Here is a 22,023-nt window from a genome sequence, read left to right as displayed (position 1 = left end):
GCCTTGCCCATTTACGACCCACAAACATCTCTTATCCTGCTTTTCTATCTTCTGCACCTGGCTCTGCTCCTTTCCTTCCAGGCCTTTATTAGGGGGAGGTAACAAAATTTACGATGAGGCGGTCCGGCTCTTGAATTAAAAGTTGACATGGGATTATGATGGAACAGTGGGAACCCCTCGTTCGTAATGTTTTGACATCAGATATTGTTGACGATTCTTGTGTAACGCCAAATATTTATTGTTTAGGACATGAAGGTTTAGAAATGTACTAGTATGTGAAGAATGTTGCCCCAAGCTGAAAATTTAGTATTTAAGGAGCAACCCACTTTGTACAAATCGAACAGGCTCCTAGATTCTGCCCGTGTGTAGTTTCTGTGACTTCTGTGTCCCTGCAGTAATAAACCTTTGGTCTTTGACGCCACCATCGAGAAGCCCGTGTTTCTGTTTATTTGTGCACCGAGACAGGTAGAACTCCGGGGTCTTCGGGTGTTGTCCCTGACACCTCTGGACGGAACCAAAAAGTCCAGAACTCCAATTGGCGCCCAAAGTGGGGCGACGTCATTCGGTACCGGTCCAAAAGCCTGAAGAGATTGAGAAGCTTCGTGTGAAGATTCCAGAGGGAGACGCCCCACTTCATCGATCCCGGCATATCGCAAAAGTGGCCCGACGTTCTCTTCCACGAGGGTTCCCGTTCGGACGGCTGCAGTGGTCCGCTGCCTTGACTGTCGCCCTGTCTTGGACCCGAGGTGCAGACCTTAGTACGGCGAGACAAGACGGGTTTCTCCTTGGTGACGTCTTCAGTGCCTCAGTTAAGTATTAAGTGGTTGCTAGTTGTTTGGTTACTTCGTAAGGGTTTGCTCCTGTTTGAATAATCCTTTTAGTTCTTGGTTTGGTTTGGTTTCGTAAGATTATCACTGGTTGTTCTGGTTACGATAATCATTTGGTTTAGTTTGGGTATCGATACATTTGTTCGCGTTGGTAGGCCTAAGTTCTTGGTTCAAGTGCGCACCTTTTGTTTGTGTCTGTTTGTGTTCCGGATTATAAAATGGTAAGTCGGAAAAATTGTATGTTGTCTTGTTTTGGTTGCAACAGGGATTACCGGTTGGAGGACTCATGTCTGGTTCCTCCGATTGGAACTCCTCTTTATGATCTTTATTGTAAGTTTGGTGTGGGCCCTATCTCTTATAACGAGGTATGGATCCGCTACACGGACAAAGACGGTGTCCTTAGTTGGCCACTGCATGGTAGTTTTGAACCTGAAATTCTTGACAATTTAGAAATGAAATTGTTTAAGAAGAAAGCCCGGCCGGCAATGTTTGATTCTTTCCGTTATTGGCGAAAAGAATCCAAACAGAGAGAAACTAAAAAGCTGAAGAAAGAACAAAAAGAACAAGAGTTGACTTTAGAACAATCTGCCAAGCAGCTGCAACTCAATGAATCTGAGAAAGCGATGGAGGTGGCCAATAGAGAGCGTAATCTAGCGATAGACAAGTGCTATCCTGCCTTGCCATCGAGTACAGCTAAGATAGTAGAGGACCCTGAAAAGGATCCCCTGTTGTCTTACTTGTTGAGGTCACCCCCACCATATGTACAAGGTGCTACAGCTCCACCCTTGCCTAATGTTCAATTACCGGTTGCTGGACAGCCTGGTATTCCTGCTCCTGCTCCCCCGAATCAAGCTCCTGTACTTCCTGTGGTTAATCTTAATGTTCCTCCGGCACCCCCTCTTCCAGGGTTGCCAGCTCCTCTGCCTATGCCTGTACCGCTGAATCCTGTGGTTTCACAAGCTACCTTGCCTGCTACCCCTACTGTTGCTGTTTATTCTGTCCCGACTACTACTCTTCTTCAAACTTCTGCAAGCTATATGACTCCGCTTTCTGTTCGACGGAGAATCACTGATTCTGTCACTAATATCCTATCTCCCTTCTACAAAACTTTGATTAGGAGTCCTGTCTCTGATTCCGTTCAGAGACGTAGTCAGCTTCCTAGTAGTGAAGAACGTGGAATATTAGACTCCACTGCCCTTAGGTGGATTTCGAAAGTAGGAAGATATAGTCTGCGAGATGTATTAGATACATTCATGCAATGGAAGGAACCGACACAGCGCTATGTGTTTGATGTCATGTGTTCCCTTTTACGTGAAGAATGGGAAGAGAGCGAATCTGAACAAGTACCGGATGAATTAATCCAAGTTCAGCAAAAATTTGCTGCGGGTATGATAGTTGGTCAAGAGATAAAAGAAGCAATGGAATTAATATTAGACTTTAGATTCGATCCTTCCCTTCGTTCACCAAGAGAATTAGAGAAACAAAGTACGAAACAAGGTCTTCAATATCCTATGAGGGAGGTTCCTCCAATTTGGCGCGAAGCCATTCAAGCTGATGCGGCCCATGGTATTGCTGCCGCTCCGGCCCAATTCCAGAGAGTGTGGATACACATTCCGTGGAAACGAGCTGAAGTGCTAGCAGTGAAACAGGCCTTGCCAGATCCGCGTAAAAATCCTGCTGGATACTACAAAGAGTTAGCGCAAACAGTTGAAGCCTGTGTAATGAATTTAGCGGACATTGACATGTTATTTGGCAATGTAGTACCGCAACCAATTTGGGCTAAAATTCGTAAAGAAAATCATCCAGTTGCCCTAGGTGGTGATTGGGCAGCTATAATAGCGGCAGATGGTCAATAATAGGTGGTTCTAAACCCGAACCTCTAATTGCTGATTTACCTGGTAGGATAATTGAATTAATGAAAACATTGATGCCAGCATTGCGCGTTAACTGGGACAAGTTATCCGCATGCAGACAGAAAAAAGACGAAAGTGTCTCCGACTTTTTCACAAGGTTTGAAGAAACTTTCGTAGATCACAGTGGTCAGGATATGAGCACGGAAGGAGGCCAGAGATTATTTGTTGATAAATTTGTGCACAATCTGTTACCAGAGCTCAGTAATAAATTAAAAGATTCTGAAAGTGCGTGGGCTGTCTCTACGACTGCGCAAATACTTGCAACTGCTCAGTACTATGAAAATAGGGATAAGGAAGAAAAAGAAAAGTCAGATAAGAAGACGAAAGATTTAAAAACTAAAGTTCTTCTGCAGCAGGCATATCCGCCTCGCACGAATCAGAATAATCAGACTAACACACAGCAAGGGCCATATCAGAGGACAGATTATGGTTCTCAGAAACCACAATATCAATGGAATCAGTGTGCTTACTGCAAGAAGGAAGGTCATTATAAGAATGAGTGTCCAGTTTTAGCACAAAATAATGCTGCAGCAGCTCAGAGAGGTCGTGGTGGTTCTATGCAAAATTCTAGAGGTCGAGGACGAGGTGCTATGCCTCCACAAACGAATGATCGCCCTTCTAATTATTTTGATCAGCGAAATGGACAATCTACACAACCAAATAGATCTCAACAGTATCACGTTGAAGACTACTGTGAAGTTAGTGAGGAATTTCAGCAAAATGAGTACTAGGACAGCCATGGACAAAGAGAGGGAGTAGTATCAGTTCCAGTAGATTAGAGTGGGCCTTATGTCGCAGTAGCAACATCAGGTGTAGTCGAACCGTTTCTGTTGGATACTGGTGCAGCAAAAAGTTCTATCATACATGCGAAACTCCCTGGCGCACCTTTGTCTGGCTTAACAAATGTTTCAGTAGGTTTTTCAGGCGCCCCTGTTCACAACCCCGTATCTGGTCCTTTGTCTATTTCTGTTGGACCCCGTCAATTGAAAGCACCCCTGATTTTGACGACTGGTTGTAATGAAAATCTGCTTGGTTTAGACTTGTTAAAATGCCTATATGCGACTCTGTACTGTTCTCCGGCAGGGGTACAGCTTACATTGGGTAAGAGAATCATCTCCCCGATGTACTTATCAATGGATGCACTCCCACCAGAGCTGCGTTCTCTCCCTAATACTCTTTGGGCGACTGGTCCTAACGATGTTGGTCTTTTAGAAATTCCACCATACGTAGTCACTTTGAAAGCAAATGTCAAATTTCCAAGAATCCCTCAATACAAGATATCTAGTGAAGGTGAACGAGCGCTTTTATTGATAGTGCAAGATTTGATCAAGAAAGGCGTAGTAGAAGAAACTAGAGGAAATGTCTGCAACAGTCCTGTACTGCCAATTCTGAAACGCACTGATCCTTCTAAGCCTCCAGTCTATAGGTTTGTAATCGATCTTAGAGAGGTTAACAAAATTGTGATTCCACAGTTTCCTGTGGTTCCAGACATTACTGCGTTGTTAACATTGATCCCTGCTACAGCCACATGGTTTTCAGTCATCGACTTGAAGAATGCCTTTTTCAGCATTCCGATAGCCGAAGAAAGCAGAGATATTTTCGGCTTCTCTCTAGGAGGCCGAAGCTTCAGGTTTAAACGTGCTCCACAAGGCTATTGTGAGAGCCCATCCATTTACAGTCAGGCATTAAAAAGTCAGTTAGATTCCTTCGTGCTTCCTACTGGTTCTGCTTTAGTGCAATATGTCGATGATCTTCTAGTGGCTGCCGATGACAAGGAAACTTGCAAAGCAGCTACAATTTCCTTATTGCATCATTTGTCTGATTTGAACCACAAAGTGTCACCTTCCAAAATGCAATACTGTTGCCAAGAAGTGACCTAACTAGGTCATCTCTTGTCAAAGGAGGGAAGAAGGTTGACCCCAGAGAGAATAAAAGCAATTACGCAGATGAATGTTCCTAGTACACAGAGAGAAGTGCGTGCCTTTTTAGGTATTACCTCATACTGTAGGCAATGGATCCCAAATTTTTCTCTTTTGGCAAAACCATTGGTGGCCTTGACTGGGAAAGGTGTTCCAAGTCCGGTGCCATGGTCTGCCGAATGTCAGCAAAGTTTTTCTGAATTACGAAATGCATTGTGTTCAGCTCCTGGGTTGGGTACACCCGACTACAGTAAACCATTTACACTCTATGTTCACGAGAGGGAAGGTTGCGCGTTGAGTGTTCTGACGCAACGATTTGGTGATAAACAACGCCCTTGTGCGTATTTCTCATCAACATTAGATCCGGTAGCCAGAGCGTTGCCTAGTTGCTTGAGAGCTACAGCAGCAGCTGCAGCGTCCATTCGACAATCTGCTGGTTTGGTCATGAACAACATGCTAGTGGTCATGGTTCCTCATGCTGTGGACACACTCATGAACCGAACCAAGACACAACACCTTACCAGCGCTAGATTATCAGGCTATGAGCTGACACTGTTGGCGAGTCATATTCAGATTAAAAGATGCAATGTATTGAATCCAGCAACATTGTTGCAGACTAGTCAGGAGTCGAGTGATTCCGAACCACATGACTGTTGTTTCAGAACCGAGGAAGAGACAAAAGGACGGATTGATCTTAAAGACACTCCGTTACCAGATCCAGATGGCACGTTGTATGTTGACGGGTCTTGTTTTAAATTGGAGAATGGTGATGTGACAGCTGCCTACGCAGTAACGACTTTGAGTACGATTGTGGAGACTGCAAGAGTGAGTCAGAATTCTGCCCAAGCTGCAGAATTAATCGCGTTGACAAGAGCATGTGTTTTAGCTAAGGGAAAGAGAGTGAATGTGTTCACAGATAGTCAGTACGCGTTCGGCGTTGCCCATAGCTTTGGCCGATTGTTGAAGGAAAGAGGTTTCATTACGTCCCATGGGACTAAGATCCAACATGGTCAGTTAGTCAATGACTTATTGGAATCTCTAACCTTACCGACTGAAGTTGCGATTGTGAAGTGCAGTGCTCATCGAGCAATCACGGATGATGTTGGTCGTGGAAATGCTTTTGCTGACGAGACCGCTAAACAGACAGCTAGGAATACCATGAGTAGAATGTATGTTGCAACGTTTGCAAGATGGATTACTGAATCAGGAATGTGTGAGGATACAGTGGAAAGTGTGAAAGCAATTCAAGAAGAGGCGACTGAAGAGGAAAAGCTTGCATGGAAAGAGAATACGGGTAAATTGGACTCGAATGGGTGTTGGATTGATTTGTCGGAACAGCAGCGTTGGATGTTGCCTGATGCGTATGTGCTTGCGGTAGTAACGATGGCGCATGGAGCAGCGCACATCAGTTCTAAAGGGATTTGTAAGATGTTGGCTCCAGTATGGAAGAATGATGGAATTAGTAAGTGTGCAGAAAGAGTGGTGAGAAATTGCATGATATGCCTGATGCATAATCCTGGCAAGGGAATCCCCACACCCGCTGGTCACTTCGCTCCTCCTTCCTGCCCCTTCGAAGTGATCCAGTTAGACTTTATTCACATGGAACGTTGCAACAACCTCAAGTACGTTCTAGTGGTAGTCTGTGCCTTTTCAAGGTGGATCGAAGCATATCCACTAAAGGACAATACTGCTTTGTCCACTGCCAAAATCCTTCTCAAGGAATATTTCCCCAGGTACGGCATGCCACAGATTGTATGGTCAGATAATGGAAGTGAATTCGTAGGGAAAGTTATGCAGAGTGTGTGTGCAGGTTTAAACATAAAACAAAAATTTCACAGTGCGAATCACCCTCAGTCTGCTGGTCTAGTTGAGGGTTACAATGGCACCCTCAAACTGAAACTTGCCAAGATACAGACCTCCACGGGCTTGTCCTGGCCAGACGCACTTCCTTTGGCTCTGTTATCCACAAGAGCGACTGTACATTCTCGAGTAGGGCTTAGCCCTTACGAGATTGTGTTCGGTCGACCTGCGAATGTTTGGGGGGTACCTAGACCGAAAGAATTCAAGCAGCTGGAATATCCAATGTTAATTGATTACCTTTTTGACTTGACTGCTAAATTGAGTCTCATTCACCAACAGGTTTTCGATGCTTTGCCAAAGCCACCGGAGAGTCCAGGTCATCAGCTGAAGCCCAGTGATCAAGTCGTCATAAGGAACTTTGGACGGACCAGAAATCTCCAACCCAAATTCGTCGGACCATTCCAAGTCCTGTTGGCGACGAGGACTGCTATACGTGTGGCTGGCAGAAAGAATTGGATCCATGCGACGCACGCAAAGCGTGTACCCCTTCCACTTCCTTACGATAACTGGGTGAAAAAAGGAATTGGTGCCTCTGAAACCCAACCAGTTCCTAGATACATTCCTTTCAGTGATGCAGAACTGATTACTGATTCACCGAACTCTGAATCCCCTTCTGAAACTGCTCCTCTGAACACTGAACATTTGTCCCCCGCATCAAACAAACATTTGCCATCTGCGGACTCGAACATTGTAACTCCTGCTGAAAACAGACTGTTTCCGGATCAAACAACGCCAGGAAAATTGAGATACAACCTACGTTCCCATTTAAAGGACAAATAAAGCAGGAAACTGCCTATTTTTCATATTTCAATTTGATACATTGCCTCCAGCCAGGAAGTTTGCTAATATTTTGCATTTCTCTATGTATATTTTGTTGTTTTAATTGCCTTGCCGTCTGGGTAGCCATAGGGTCGTGGCTGTGTGCCTAATTGAATCTGCGGGGGCCAGACACAAGGTCGGTCTTTCTGTTAGTTCTGGGAACTCCCAGGGCTGATAGAGGCATTTTCAACTACGTACACGTCATCAGTGGTCGCGAACGGTTGTAGAAGATGGAGCTTCCTGAGCTGCACCGAGAGAATGTAATTTATGTTCGCAGAAATAGACTCTACAAGATTCTTCATAACAAATGTTTTCTGATGCAATGTGCAATTACGTTTTTGATTGTTTTAATAACGTTGGTGGGTGGAATCGTCTTTGGTGTACATCTAATTTTTGCACCAATAACAAGTACAGTGCCTCCCCTTGATCTTGTTTCTTCTACTGTTGCTTCCTACCATTCTTTTCACCCGTTCCCTGAACATGAGCAAGCTCGACGCTCAGAATTCATAAATAACACTTTTGTACAACTCTTGCATCAACACTAACTGGTAGTTAACACAACAGACTGCTGGGTATGTGGATTGATACCACACACTATGGATAAAGGCATTCCCTATCTGGTCTTGCCTTTTAGCTATAATGGATCATTTCAGGCCTTCCAGACTATATTTGTCTATGCCCTTGAGACCTATCCCCCGCGTCCACCACGTTCCGCTAAATATAACTCCGCTAATAAAGCTCTAGTCAAGGGAATCATTGACATGATTAAAGACGTCAATAACACCCCATCTTATCCTAGGGATGAACTACGAGTATACCTGAGTTGGAATTCTACAGAGTATCGCATTAGTTTGGGTGAAAGCAAGCAGTTTGGGTCGTGCCTCACCGAGGTCAAGTCTGTTTGCAAGGTAATGGGAGAAATCCAAGAGCTCGGCTAGGGAAGAGTGACTGTGTTGAGACTTATGTATATCCGTCGAACTCCTCCCCTGCCTTTCTCACTGCTAAGGGTACCTACTTCATCTGTCAGGATAGGGCATATACATGGTTGCCTGCTGACTTTTCAGGTTCATGCTATATTGCTCGACTATTGCCTCCAACGTACACTGCTTCCCTAGATTATCACAAGACAAGAGTAGCTAGAGGTGTTTTCAGCAAAGAAGATACCGCTGGTCAGGAAGCCGGAGACTTCTTCAAAGGTTTCCTTCCGTTCTGGGGGCCTATGGCCAATAGTAGAAATCTACGTCAGCTAACACGGGTAGTTGAATCTACTATTACAGAAACTGCTGGTGCCCTTAGTAACTTAACAGCTGAGCTCCAGGCGGATCATCTCATGACGTTGCAGAATCGTATGGTTCTTGACGTAATACTTGCAGATCGAGGTGGGGTATGCAGAATGATCCAATCGAGCTGCTGTGTTTTCATACCCAATAATGCTCCGACTGTATACGAAACGATCTCTAAGCTACACAAGATTTCCGACTCTATTCATGTAGACAAGGGAAACTGGTCCTTAATGGAGTGGCTTTGGACTCTACTATCAGCGTGGGGATGGAAGGTTCTGATGGTCGTTGGTATTATCTTAGTATTCCTGTTCTCGTGCTGCCTTATTATCCAATGTGGTCCTGCTTTGTGTAGTCTCTGTGCTGCAACCTGTTTTAGAAAACCACCTGTGTTCGGAGACAAGGTACGAGAAAGGATGATGATGCAACAGCATATCACTGACCTAATGAACATCGAGATAGACTCTGATATAGATTGAGTAATTGCCTATGTAAGGGCAAAAGGAGGGTCTGAGGTTCCGTGACAATTTGAACCCGTGTTTTCAACATTGTCGTAAACTCATAATTTTGGTATCAGTGAACCGCAAATGATCCATTTAGCATATCCTGGTGTTTTCGCTATGCTACGAGCAAGAGCACTCCTGTTATAAACACATTTCTGATTCACCCATGGCATCCATCTTAGAGTATGGCAGCCATTTTGTATTCTTGCCCTCACATAGTCAATGGTCACACAATGACCTCTGATCAACCCATTTCGTTTAAGGACACGTAAGCCTTAGCCGGCGATTCACCTTGCTAGTGACACGTGCACCTTAGGACAGAAACGCTGTGGCCGCATGACTCGGCAGAAGCTGCCTCCCCAGCCTGAGGCCAGTCCTGCTATACTGGTTCTCGTGTTCGTTGGCCTGATAATGATTAGGCGGCCGAAGCCGGTAGCCTTGCCCATTTACGACCCACAAACATCTCTTATCCTGCTTTTCTATCTTCTGCACCTGGCTCTGCTCCTTTCCTTCCAGGCCTTTATTAGGGGGAGGTAACGAAATTTACGATGAGGCGGTCCGGCTCTTGAATGAAAAGTTGACATGGGATTATGATGGAACAGTGGGAACCCCTCGTTCGTAATGTTTTGACATCAGATATTGTTGACGATTCTTGTGTAACGCCAAATATTTATTGTTTAGGACATGAAGGTTTAGAAATGTACTAGTATGTGAAGAATGTTGCCCCAAGCTGAAAATTTAGTATTTAAGGAGCAACCCACTTTGTACAAATCGAACAGGCTCCTAGATTCTGCCCGTGTGTAGTTTCTGTGACTTCTGTGTCCCTGCAGTAATAAACCTTTGGTCTTTGATGCCACCATCGAGAAGCCAGTGTTTCTGTTTATTTGTGCACCGAGACAGGTAGAACTCCGGGGTCTTCGGGTGTTGTCCCTGACACCTCTGGACGGAACCAAAAAGTCCAGAACTCCAGTATGGAGGAGGAATCCCTGCCTGAGACACAAAGTACTACATCATCTGATGCCAGCGGTGATGCATCCATGTTGGCAGGCACAGGGAATGGTGACTCTGCATCATCTTCTACCACACAACGGGCAGTGGCCAGCCTCCCATCCACTTCCTCTGGTGCTGCCCGTGTCTGTGTCAGTAAGAGGGGACGAGTTAGATTCACACCTGGCACCGCTGACCCTGCCCCCCCTGCTGCCCTCAGTGCTGAGTCTGTAGAGCTCCTGTGTCAGCTTTGTGTGGACCAGACAGCACTGCTCAATGCCTTCAGTGACTATGACAAAAAATTAGGCCAGGTGGTTGCCTACATGGAGGGCATACACTCTGACGTTGGTGGGCTACACCGTACAGTCCAGGCTTTGTCGTCCACAGTGACATCTTCCCTTCAACAGGCACATACTCCCATTCCTGCTCCAGGGCCTTTGTCCACCCCCCAGTCAGTGGCCACATCAGATGATAGTGACCACGGTTCCCATGCGTCACAGTCACAATACAGCACCAGAAGCACCCAGCAGAAACAACCCAAGCGGGCCCGCCCACAGACACCATCCCCACAGAAGAGCAAAGCCACCCCAGAATGCAAAGACAAGAGCCCATCAGGGAAGAGCAAGGCCGAAAAAGCAATGAAGCAGACATCAGGCTCACATGCCTCAGAGGCATCACCAGCGAAGGACTCTCCTCTCCCTAAAACTTCACGCAGAGCTAGGCGTGCAGTGTCTATGCCCACTGAGGAGGTGTTGTATGGCAAGGGTACACCTAGGAAGGGATCAGGGCCCCATTCCTCTACCACATCAACTCCAATTCCAAGCCCAGTGAAGCAGGTGAAGGAGGGCACTGTAGGGGCCACCCCTGGCAAACAGACAAAGGAGGGCACTGTAGGGGCTACCCCTGGCAAACAGGCAAAGAAGGGCACTGTAGGGGGGACACCTGGCAAACAGGCAAAGGAGGGCACTGTAGGGGGGAAGGTGGTCCAGAGGGGTAGTCAGACAAAGCGTTCCGCAGGATCCAGCACGTCACCAGAGGGAGTGCCAGTGTCTGCACCTAATGCGGGTCTGTTGGTGTGAGTGCCTGTTGAGTCATCACCAGTTCCCTTTGACCCCAGTACAGGGAAGGCATTTCGAATTCCCAAGAAGTGGAAAGGCACCCCTCAATCCTCTCCCACTGATACTGTGTCACAGGTCTGCATGACTCCACCTCCACGTGCCACTACATCACCTGGTCCAAACAGCCCTCCACCTTGCCAAGCCACTGATAGCCCTACGTCACCTGTGCCTCTCTCTCCCCAGTCAAGAGGTCCTGCTGTCCCCGACACACAGCCAGCTCCAAGTCAGCCTGACAGCTGAGAGTGAGTGGTAGTCCCCCTCATACACCTGTCTCTCATACAGGTGTGCTAGTCCTGCACATTGTTTGTCACATGGGTGTGTTGCTGGCCATGGCAGGGTACAGTCAAACACACTCACTGTGCAGGTTCTCATGTCCTGGCTCTGCACTTTGCCTTGCCCACTGACCTTCCTGTTCTGGCCTTGCCTGTGCAGCTTCTCATGTACTCACTCTGCACTTTGCCATTCCCACTGGCATTGTCATTCACTGCTGTTCTGCCCTTGCCTGTGCAGCTTCTCATGTCCTGACTCTGCACTTTGCCATGCCCACTGGCTTTTGTCATTCACTGCTGTTTTGCCCTTTCCTGTGCAGCTTCTCAGGTCCTGACTCTGCAAGTTGCCATGGCCACTGGCTTTGTCATTCACTGCTGTTCTGCCCTTTCCAATGCAGCTTCTCATGTACTTACTCTGCACTTTGCCATGCCCACTGGCCCTGTTGCTCTGCTGTGTTGTACTCTCACTTGTGCCATGGACAACTTCCCTGTTGCTCTGCTGTGCTGTACTCTCCCCTGTGCAGCCTCTCATGTACTTGCTGTGCCACCTGCCATGGACACTGGCCCCGTTGCTCTGCTGTGTAGTACTCTCACCTGTGCCATGGACACTGGCCCTGTTGCTCTGCTGTGTTGTACTCTCACCTGTGCAATGGACACTGGCCCTGTTGCTCTGCTGTGTTGGAGTCTCCCCTGTGCAGCCTCTCATGTACTTGCTGTGCTACCTGCCATGGACACTGGCCCTGTTGCTCTTCTGTGCTGTACTCTCACCTGTTCCATGGACACTGGCCGTGTTGCTCTGCTGTGTTGTACTCTCACCTGTGCCATGGACACTTGCCCTGTTGCTCTGCTGTGTAGTACTCTCACCTGTGCCATGGACACTGGCCCCGTTGCTCTGCTGTGTTGTACTCTCACCTGTGCCATGGACACTGGTCCTGTTGCTCTGCTGTGTTGGAGTCTCCCCTGTGCGGCCTCTCATGTACTTGCTGTGCCACCTGCCATGGACACTGGCCCTGTTGCTCTGCTGTGTTGTACTCTCACCTGTGCCATGGACACTAGCCCTGTTGCTCTGCTGTGTAGTACTCTCACCTGTGCCATGGACACTGATCCTGTTGCTCTGCTGTGTTGTACTCTCACCTGTGCCATGGACACTGGCCCTGTTGCTCTGCTGTGTTGGAGTCTCCCCTACGCAGCCTCTCATGTCCTTGCTGTGCCACCTGCCATGGACACTGACCCTGTTGCTCTGCTGTGTTGTTCTCTCACCTGTGCCATGGACACTGGCCCTGTTGCTCTGCTGTGTTGAAGTCTCCCCTGTGCAGCCTCTCAGGTACTTGCTGTGCCACCTGCTATGGACACTGGCCTTACTGTTTGGAGTTTGCCTGTGCTAGTGGAGAAGTGTGGCTCAATGGTTAGAGCGGCAGACCCTGATGCAGGAGTCTGGCTGGGACCAGGGTTCAATTCCCACCTTGGCGGGTCTCGGGCTCAATTTCCTCGGACCTGATAATTCCCACCTCGGTGCCTATTCTGATCATGAGCCCCACTCTGCACCTCTGGGCAATAGCTTGCTTAATCTCTACAATGGCCCCAACAACGCTGAGGATGCCTGACTTCACCTTGGGGGTGCCCAGGAGTGGGCTCCTCACATGGAAAGGCCAGGAAGGGTTCCTCTGCGGTATTTGTACAAGCGCTGAGATGCCTACGGGTAGTCATGCGCTATATAAGTGCGTAATTATCCTTTATTATCTTGCATATGATCAGCATTTTGTGCCATGTTTCTGTCTACTGTTGTTCTACTGTCACATCTATGCAATATGTGAATAAAGACAGTTACTCCTGTTGTCTGTTTTGTCAGTGTCCTTGCTGATTAATGCTCTTTTGGTGTGTGTATTTGGTTGCCTGTGCCCCATGCTCTATGTGTCACTCAAACATTGCCAAGCTCTTTGGCCGCATCACTTTTCTAAACAGGGGTGACAGGGCCTTCAGTCCATTTAAACACTGATACTGGTGTTATCTGTGATGGGGATTTTACCTGTCATGCAGTTCTCTTTTTAGTGGTTTGCTATTGTTGTCTACATTGTTCACATGCAAGGTTGGGGGACTCTGCCAGCACAGGGTGTGATGCTGTGCACAGGTTTGCATGCAGGCTGGGCAATGTTATGATGTATGTGTGTTATTCCTTTATGTGTGCCCAGCTATGTATGTTGTTGGTCATCTTGTGTTGGCCCTTAGTCCTGGTCCCATGGCCCACATGTAAGCATGGGCGAATTTTGCGGATCTCGCGTTCGCGAATTTTGCGGATTTGCGGATTCGCAATCCGCAAAATCCGCGAATTCCCGCGAATTTGCGGATTTTTTTTTTTTGTGTTCGCCCGTGTTTCTGCCAGTTCGCGAGGGTTTTTACAATGTCGCAATTTGCGAACTTACCTGTCGGGTCGCAAGTTTTGCGAACTTGTTGTTTCTACGTGTCCAGCCTGTTTGGGACACTCTTCTTCATCACTGCCACTCTCTGTCACCACTGCCACTCTCTGACTACTCATGCCACCCTCTGGCCCACCCATGCCACCCTCTGTTTCATCACCACACCCTCTGGTTGTCCAGTGTACATTATTTTCGGCAAAGCAAAGCACACCTTCCCTGCCTCAAGTGACCTGAATTAATTTGGGGCTGATTAATGTGTCACAGAATATTTTTTTAGCTGGCACCTGCTTCCTTAGTGTGCCCTGATTAGTGATCTTTTGCACTTGCTAAGTGCTTTCATTGTTGCAAAATTAGTTACAACACCTGCCCTGCCCCAACTGACAATAATGAATTAGGGGCTGATTAATGGATTTTAACTTCCAGCCTGGCTCCTGCTTGTCTCCCTTAGCTGTAATTCAGGACCTTTGTGGCATATGTGTAACTATTCTGAGGTTCAGAGCAGGGTCACATAATAGTTTCAACTGGCAACTGAACTCTGGAGGGGCCCCTCAGGAAGCACTACAGGAAATGGCTACTAATGATGAGCCTGCACTTTTGAACCTGGTAAGTAGTTACTTTCTGTTTTGCTAAAATCGTATTTCTGCAATTTTGCACTTATTCGCGGGGCGAGAACTCACGCGAACTCACACGAACAGTGCGAGCAAAATCCGCTGCTCGCGGATTTGCGGATTTTGCGGGAGATTCGCGAATCTCGCGGATTGCGAATTTCCCGAAAATCCGCAAAATCCGCGAGCGGAACGGATTTTCCGCCCATGCTTACCCACATGAGATGTGTGCTCTTGGGTAGTCAAGAGGTGTGCAGTGTGAAGGGTGTGACTTGTAGGGGGTGTGGATGTGTGTGTGCCCCTGGGTTGTGAAAGACACACATGTGTCACCCAGGAGTTGTGTGCCTGTTGTTTGGATTGTTCTGCCCTGTGGATATGGTTGCATGCACATGAGTGAGTTGTCTGTTATGCACTGTGCAGTGTGTTGGTGTGTCCGTGCTGTTATGTCTGACTCCTCCTTGTTGTTTTAGTCATTTATTTGTGTGCAAAGTGTGCGACTTGCACATCAGTGTTGTGTTTGTTTGATCATCCATGTGTCTTGAGTGTGTTTATGTAGACTGTGTGGCCCTGCTGCTCCACACTGCCATTGTGGTTGTGTTTCTCATGCATTGCAGGCACATGGTGCCTTTTGACCTCCTGTATGGCATGGTGTGTGTGGTGTAATGCCATCCCTTATGTGTGCCACTTATGCCTGCCCATTGTGGGTCTGCAATCCCTCTATTTGTGTATGGTACACCCCTTACATGTCTACTACTGATATGCAAGTCAGTTAACTTTGATGTCAGCTGTCCCCTTGGTTTACATGTGTGTGTGCCTCCCCATCACTTCATTTGTGACACTGTGCTTTGTGGTGCAGTTCTTGGGTGATGAGTGATGTTCCAATTGTTTATGTGCTCTTAATCAGTGAGGATTGCTCATGTGCACTTCAGCTGTGTGTGCTGCCCAGTGCTCTGTTCAAGATGGTTCTGCTCTTGTATCCCAGAGTGGTGCATCTGTTGTATTTTTATTGGATGTATGTGTGTTGGCTGTGGTATTGCTTCCCTTCCTGGGTGTGCTGTTGTGTTTGTGCTGTGCTGATTTGTGTTTTGTGTGTTGAGGTTGCGTCAGTCATGTCTGTGTGTGACTGTTCTGCTTGGTGTGCACACACTGCTTGTTGTGCATACAGTGTTGTGTGTATGTGGCCTTGGCATTGCCTGATGTGCATCCCTGATGTCCTGTAGTGTTTGTTCAGTTTTGATTTCATGTGCATCTGTGGTTGGTTTGATGTGGCAGTGTAGATCTGTGATGGTGCACTTCGTGTGTCATTTGCGGTATGTTGGGTGTGTTTTGTTCCTGAGTGATGGGGTTGTGCACTCCTGTTGTGTCTGTGTTCCCATTGCCTTTCCACAGTTTGGCTGCCAGGGTATGTCTGTTTCTGATGGGGTTCTGTGTGTGTTTCTGTAGTGTTTGTGTGTTGTTTTTGGGCAGGCATCTGTTCAGGCGTCCCTGTGTGTATGTTATGTTTGTGGCTACACCCAGGGTGTGTGTTTGTTTGTGTGTGTATGTACTGGTAAGTATTTGCAGCCTTCAGTGTGTGTGGCACTGGAGTTGTGTGTTCCTTGTCACCCACTCCTGCAGGGGCTGTGTCCCTGGTTGTTTGTTGTGTGGTGCAGGGTGTGGATTGTGCTTGCTTGTTGCTGTGCTTGTTGCTTGTTGCTGTGCATGGGGGTGCACAGGATGGGTACCTGACCTGTGACTTGATGGGGTGTGTTGATGTGTGGTTGGGGGTGGTGTGTCCCTGTAGTCTTTGTGCCCTGCCAATGCCTTGGACTGGCCCAGCCTTCTGCATTGTGCGCATGTGTTGATCGCTGCGGTGACATGGCCGGGACCGGGATGTTGCTGCAAGTTCGCGGTCGATGTGTGAGCAGGATGCAGTGGGGTGACTTGATGGCAGGTGGGTCATGTGTGGGTGCCATTTTGGATGTGTTGTTGCCCCCAGCAGGGTGTCTGTTGTGGAATTGGACTCTGTGTCAGCCCATGTGTTGTGTGTTGTATTTGTGTAGTTGGGTACCTGCGGCGTCGTCCGCGGCGGCCCAGTAGGTGATAGTGCTGTAGCTGGTACAGCACCGGATACACATGTAGAGCTGGGTCCATGGTGGTCGTGACCGGATGGTGTGGACCGGGTCTCTGCTATCGCGCTCCGCTGTCGAGTTTCCGCCATCTCTGGTTGGGTGGTGTCTCAGCTGCGGTGCGTCTGCCTGTTTGGGCCATCCTAATTTGTGGAGCGTGGCGGACGTCATTCTGCATGGCGGAGAATCAACATTGGCTCCCACCGCCGCGGTAGCGGGCGCACTTTGATGTTGGTGCGTTCGCTCCGCGGCGGATGGGATTTGACCTATGTTTTGCTATACTAATATGTCGGACGTGTTTCCCGCTGCTCGAGGGCGGATAAAGGCAATTTTACGCCCCGCCAGCACCGCGGTGCCACTGCCCGCCATCCTAATGGACCCCTAAGAATATAAAGACATCTTGAAAAACACCAAAAAAATCTTACTAGGATTATTTATTCATTTAGGATTCTATGCAGTAAGAACTACTCTTCAGTTGTTATAGATACCTCCAAACCTAAGGATTCGACAGTAGTTATCTCCAAATTAAATCAGACAGGATGTTCACAATAAAATAGTCTTTGTTTTCAGAAAACCATACTTGTATTAAACTAGGTTTGGCACTATGCTGCTTTCGATATGTTCTTCAAAGTAAAATGCATGGACAGATCACTATCATACCTGGTGCTTTCTGATAATGCATCATATATTTTTTTCTTGCAAAATACAGTGCACAGTCTAATAATTATAGATTGGCACCCTAAGGATTGTAAGGCAATTGTAGTGCTCGGGGTCCTGGGTGTGTTGCAATTCTATGATAGCTGAATTTTTATTCATAGAAACTAGTAAGCGCCACAAGACAGAGATCACAATCGCATACAAGCTGCAGTTTTTATCAGCCAACTTTGGAGGTTGATACTGTCTGTAGAGTTGGTGCAGATGCAAATGTGGATCAGCCTCTACTGAGTTGTACATTTTCTCTTCCACTTTCTGGTAACTTCAATGTTTTTGGATGTTTACCATTTACAACTTTTGGCTATTCACCATTGGCTTTTCACCATTTAAGATTTTGGGCTATTTACCCTTTCTGAATGTTAAATGACTGCAAAAAGTAGATTTATATGTTCCAAACCTGCAAAAAATTAGAGGATTGAGCCAAATTTTAGAGTGTACAGTTACTGCTCGGAAAATGTCACATCTATGCTGAGAATTATGTCACCGAAGCCCTATGGTAAAGTATAGGAATAAATAACCCTTAGGTGTCCCTTAGTCATGTTTTACTCTCATACTTTTTTCTTCCAAACAATACACTAGACATTTCAACTCTTTTTCATACAGCACTGTATCTTCAAAAGACCTCCTGCAAAGGGCCCCTTCATGGGTACCCGTTAGGCGATCTAATGAGGAACTGCCCAATGATGAAGTATGCCACCCAATTGGGTGGGTGAGGGCTCTTACTCGACCTGTTCTATACCAATGGGTGACATAAAGTGTGCTTGCCCTTGTAATTTTTTTTAATTGCATCCCCCTTTTTTAATGATCTATGTTAGAGGAGCACATATGCTGGACCTTGATCACAGTTTCCTCCTTTGTGTGATGTTTTATCTTAAAACCCTGATTAGGTTATTTTCTATGGGAGGGTGTTAAAGTATCAGTGGTTGGCCATGTTTGGTACTGGTTTTGGCAGTAGCAACTTGAAGGCCCAGATTACGACTTTTCAGTGGAGCAGTGGTTCAGCAATGCAAACTGCCATGCCACCACTCTGCCGAAGGTTGCCCTGCCCGCCAGTCAGATTATGACTTTCCATTAGTTTGGCAGGTGCGCAGCATGGCAGTGCCTCTTTTAAAGGCGGTTGTGCCATCAAGAATGGCACCGCAATGAGACAGCAAGGTTCCTGCACGGCATGGACTCAAATCTCCATGCCGTGCAGGAACCTATGTGCATCCACACAGGGTGGCACATGTTATGCCCCCTTGTATGCATCCCCATACGGTTGAAGCACAGGGCGGTCCTGTAGGGCCCCCGTTGTTTCCTCCTTCCAAGGTTTACATGGAGGAAGAACGTCCATGTAAACCCTGGAGGAGAGGAAACTCGCAATATGCTTGGCGGGACAGTGGCTGTCACACCAAGCATATTGCGGCCTTTGACCACCCCTCCGGCCAGGGAATGGAGGTTCCCTGGTGGAGCCGGCAGTGCCAGGGCGATTTGACTGGCCAACTCGTTAAGGAGCAGTGGGACCGCCTGTAAGGCGGTGGCTTTGTCCGCCACCGCCACCCAACCACAAGTCTGGCGGTCCTCGCACCACCAGACTCGTAATCGGACTCTTAATGTTTCACCTTTGTCAAGAGGGGAAAAAATGTCCAAATGCATTAGGCTTGGAAAGCAATAAAGGAGAATTCTATCCTTTCATACCAAAGATGATCGAGCTATTTACTTGGAGGAAGCTATAATGCATGTGCGTTGCTGCTATTGACAACAACTTAAGGAGACTCAACAAAGGGGTTTTATCCTGTGTCTACGTTAACATATAATTGAGTGTCATTGCATGAGATTAAATACCAACCTATTAGCCTGGAAAGATGTCAAAGAAGGGGTTACATTGTACATACTGGACTTTCCAGGATAAAACTTGCGGTGAGTCTGCCAGAGCATCTGAAGCTGGTAATAGACATGAGCTAAAGGAATCTAGTATATCTAGCCTGAACAGGTGACAGCCGATTCCTCATGGCACAGCTGAGGGTATCATTCCAGAGTCCCAGTAGGAATGTCTCGGTCCCATTGTCAGGAACTAAAATCAATTTGAATAAAGGAGAGATAGTTATCTGTAACAAGATAGGTCTGGAGATGGTTTAGAATGATGTTTAAGACTTTGACTATGCTGATAAATTGGTAATTGATCTATATCTTGCCACATGTAAAGGGTACAGATGAGTTTGTCAGCAGTGGCATAACCAAGCCTCTTTTAGGATGATTTCTTCTCAAAGTGAAATGTTAACAAATAGTCAGATAAAAGGCCATTATAGGAGAAAATAATCTGAGGAGGCTTGCTTGTGCAGGATAAGCTGAAGCATCAGTAGACTTCTGAGATGACAGAAATGTATTAGAATGGGAGCACTGCTATAAATCAATGTCCCCATCCTGCCTTTTTCTGAGATCCCTTGCCCCATATAGAGGTGGAGCAACTGCAAGTTGCTGTGTCATCAGAACCCTCAACATGCCCCATTTAGAAGAGAAAAAACATCACTAGTCCTTGCTCAGGACCATCATCACAGGCATTGCGACCCCATGCAGGGAAATCACCCAGTGCTCCCATGAGCAGGGAGTAGGTTGCTGTGAGTCAGGATTTTTGTTTTTCAGCAGCATACCATAGCTTTGGTGGGTTGCTTATATAACTGAAAAATAGGCTAGCCACGTACAAGAAATAGTGCTCTAGGTCAGAAAATATCACAGTTTCTACTGCGATTGCCAAAACAGCCATTGCTTTTAAGCTTTTATAGAGCAATGCCACTAAGTAGAGATATCTAAAGAAAATAGGGTGAGTGGTCCTTTCTAGACAGGCAGATTCTAAATGAGCCTTTAAGTGTTCTGTGTGAGGCTCAGCAAAGTGAGAAGGGGGTGTTCTCAATCATGGACATCTCCTGCCTAATTTTAGATAATTTGCCAATGAAGGAATTGAGGCTATCCCACAACTATGTTAAAGTTGGGGTGCCAGTACATACAAGGGATATGGAGATTGAATCAGAAACACTGAAAAACATCATAGATAGATAGTTTGAATATTCAGTGGTTTGAGTTCAAATTTTATTTTGCTGTTTTAATAGAAAAGAAAGTTTGGCATGTACTGCGAACTGTCAAAAAGTAGTAAATAATTGAGCATTAAATCTTTGCTAATCAATTATGATTGTGCAAACCAACCTATGTACAAATAGGCCGGTTCTCAAAATGCAGAATGACCTGCCTAATTCATGTCATTAGGTAGGTCACAAACTCCGACTGCAATCCACTGCAATTGAGTGCTTCGTGAGGACGGACGTTGTTGGAAAGGGACTGCAAGTCCCAGGAAGCCTGCAACCTTGGGTCCACACCTGCCTGAGCACCTGAACCCGCCCTACTTCACGCCTCGCCGCTCCCGCGTGTGCGCGCCGGGTGAAGCCCGCGCCAAGGGCGGGCCCGTTTGAGCCCGTTCGAGACCGGATGAGGCCGGACACCCCCTCTTAGTTGTCCATCAGTCTCTTCCTACTTACTGAGGCTTCGCTGGGTTTGATCCCTCAAGGGTTCCTAGATACTGTGCCTTGTTAACGATTAATTCCCGGGAGGGAAGGGGGAGGAAAGCTCTCACGGGTGGAAGTGTGGCTGGGACTCTGGACCAATTCGTAGTAAGAGCCAGTTCTGTCTTAGCACATGAAATTGCCCTGACTGAGCGGCGTTTATCTCTCGATCCCCTTCAAAACAAACACTCGTCTCTCGGTGGATTGATGCTTACACGCTCGCCAGAACGCTGCCTGGCCACAGGTTTAGATTCTCCTAACTCTGCAGGAGGTTCCAGCCAGACTCCAAATATACCGCTGGACATTTCCACAATAATGGAGCTACCAACTAGACTGCCCCCACAAACTGGTGCAGGAGGGCTCATCAAGCTCCCCATTACAACGAGTTACTACAAGGTCTGTGCCCAAACCCAAATCACAAGTCTCGGAAATCTTACCAGAGCCGGCCTCAAAGAGGAAGCGGGGAGGGGGCCCCCAAAGGCAAAAAAACGCAAAGATGCCCAAAATGATCAAGAATGGTGGGTCAGCATCTTTAACACTGCCAACGACATCTAAGTGTCAGTCTACCATTCTTACATCTGGCATTCAGAATACGGTCACAGCTGGTATTCCAACGCTTGAAACTGAAGAGAGGGTATGGGCTTGAATGGAGCCCTTATATCGGCATCCTTTTCTCCAATTCTTGAGAGACTAACAGTAATTGAGGAGAAAATAACCAATCTTGAACTTCTTCCTGTGTCTATTCATGGTTCTTTCATGGCCTGATTGGGGGAAAATAACCAGCCCTCTGAATTGATACCTAATGCGATATGTAACCCCATAATGTCTAATTCCCCACCTGCCATCTATCTAATAACTAACCCACTGCATATCTTATCTATCAGGAATAGAGGGGTGGCCACTGCTTCTGCTGCCGGTACAGTGGCTCAGGAAGGTGGCGTGGACGAGGTGAGGAACACATCCAGTGAATTTGCCCAGCTCATCCCAAGTACTCCCAGGGTGGAGGGAGATAGACCCTATGCTAGGCCACTTAGCAATATAGTACAAAACAATCATATGTTTGGCTTAGATAACCAATTAATGAATGCCCCTGGGGGTACTGGTCGTGTTTTCCCAGCAATACACTCTGGGCTGGGAATCAGCTTGACTAGACA

This window comes from Lissotriton vulgaris, chromosome 9 (genome assembly GCF_964263255.1).
Source record: "Lissotriton vulgaris chromosome 9, aLisVul1.2, whole genome shotgun sequence".
NCBI classification, from domain to species: Eukaryota; Metazoa; Chordata; class Amphibia; order Caudata; family Salamandridae; genus Lissotriton; species Lissotriton vulgaris.
Note: the sequence above shows the minus strand (reverse complement) of the source record.